This window comes from Amia ocellicauda, chromosome 12, assembly GCF_036373705.1.
Source record: "Amia ocellicauda isolate fAmiCal2 chromosome 12, fAmiCal2.hap1, whole genome shotgun sequence".
NCBI classification, from domain to species: Eukaryota; Metazoa; Chordata; class Actinopteri; order Amiiformes; family Amiidae; genus Amia; species Amia ocellicauda.
The window spans coordinates 40,278,532-40,280,580 of NC_089861.1; the positions used below are offsets into that span (position 1 = coordinate 40,278,532).

At 50.1% G+C, this 2,049-nt stretch overlaps 1 non-coding gene across 1 annotated transcript; it reads right to left on the reverse strand.

The window, feature by feature from the left end:
- Nucleotides 1–1,975: 1,975 nt before the first annotated feature.
- trnai-aau (transfer RNA isoleucine (anticodon AAU)) lies at nucleotides 1,976–2,049 on the reverse strand. The gene has a single exon. It is a non-coding gene; the product is annotated as a tRNA-Ile (tRNA).

Genomic DNA, 2,049 nt, shown 5'->3' on the forward strand with positions numbered 1-2,049 from the left:
TGGCAGGTGTGCTTCATCTATTTAATCCCTCTCCTTCCCCGAGGGAGACTTTATTGTGACTGCCCGGAGCACCCTGTTTGTGTGGATGTCTTGTGTGCTGGTTTTGCCTTGTTTTCCCCTTTTTGTGTTTTTTTCTGTTGGACTATTGTGAACCCCAATAAAGCTCGGACACCGCCGGAACCCGAGACTCTCTCCGTTTATTGTGTCCGGCATTTACATTTGGTGGCCAATGTGGGGAAGCTTTGTGACATACTTACCCTGAACTCTGTACCCGGAAGGACAGCTATGGAGGCGTCTCCAGTGGAACAGTTGTTGGCCCCAGTGGTGAAGCTGCAGGCTCAAAAACAACAAACTCTCGAGACGCTTGTCCAGCAACTTCAAGTACCAGCTCCTGCACCTAACCCTGCTGTGGCCGCAGCAAACCCGGCTTGGGCAGGTCTGCAGATTCCAAAGATGGGACCGGAGGACAACCCAGAGGCTCTGAATTTCTGTCCAATATTAAAGATCCTAGGCTCTCATTGTCTGATTTGGCTGGGGCACAATTGGGACATGTCTCTGGGGACCGATCACCATTAGTGACTGCAGGTGATGAGAGGGGCAGGGACAGCCTTCCCTCTGACTCCAGTCGTGTAGCAGCCAACAGTACCCTGTTGGACCCAGGGGAAGGAACGAGTTCTGGGACTCACCTCCTCTCTCCTTCTTCCAGTGGAAGGCCCGACACTGGATCCCGCCTTCAACCGGGTATCCGATTTCGCTATGGACCAGACACAGGATGATGCCCTGGGACATATATATGACCAGGTCAGAGTTGTTGATGGTTGCATAGTGAATACACAGAGGGCACTTTGTGTTTCTCTCCAAACCAGCAGCCAAACCGATCATGCTGGATGATGTTGCAGACAGAATAACGTTCACCACGGTGCCTCCAGACTTTTTCACGAATACCAATCGAGCTGCACGGTGCTGGGCTGTGAGCACAGGTCCCACTAGAGGATGACGGGCCCTCGTGCCACCCTCATAGAGTCTGTTTCTGACAGTTTAGTCAGAAACATGCACACCAGTAGACCGCTGGAGGTCATTTTGGAGGGCTCAGGCAATGCTCCTCCTGTTCCTCCTCGCACAAAAAAGCAGATACTGGTCCTTCTGGTTCTTCTGATAGCACGGATGAATGTGCCATACTGGAGGAGCTGGACTACCTGTGCAACCTGAATGGGCTGCAGGGAGCACCTCATAATTCCAGTAGTGACAAGGACACTAGCAAAAGGCAAAACTAGAGAAGAATCAGTCAGGAAGGATAAGGAGAGAGCAATCGTCTGTGGCCACCACCTGCAAAACCATTCCCTTTTTGGGGTTGTCTTGCTGTTGCCTATCTCCGGTGCACCTGCTGTCACTTTCATTTGCACCAAAACAAGAGACAGTGATTCACAACCGCGTAGGCTTCCTAACTGTACAGATTAATATGCCTGAACTGTAACTGACTTGGTATTATGCTGTGATGATTACTTGTTCCCTTATTTTTTTGAGAGGTGTATTATAGAAGATAGCCTTGAGAATGCGGCCACAGAATTGCGGGAATCCGTGACTTTCAACACTTATGCAACCGAGTCGAGGTGACCAACAGCTCAATGTCTGGTTGGCACCATGGCTTAGATGTGCCATTCATGAAACTTGCGTTGATTCTTGAAGCCACTGGCATTGCTTCCCTCTCCAAGTCTGTGTAATAAGGAATTGGCAGGAGCCCACGAGTTGAAACTATCAGAGGACAGAATGCAAATGAAGTGTTCTGAGAAAAGCAAAGCGGCGAAAGGACATTTTCCCGTGTGCATGTAGATGGCCGACTTTGACACGGCTTGATGAAGTCTTGTGGATCCTACCACTGCTTAAGTGCACTACTACGCTTGCCTTCAGGGAGTTTCATGTCAAACATTCAAAAAACAGGACTCGAACTAGACGGATGAGCACCTACGATCGGTCTTGGCCGATGTGGGGATCGAACCCAAGACCTTGGCGTTATTAGCACCAAGCTCTAACCAACTGAGCTAACCGGCC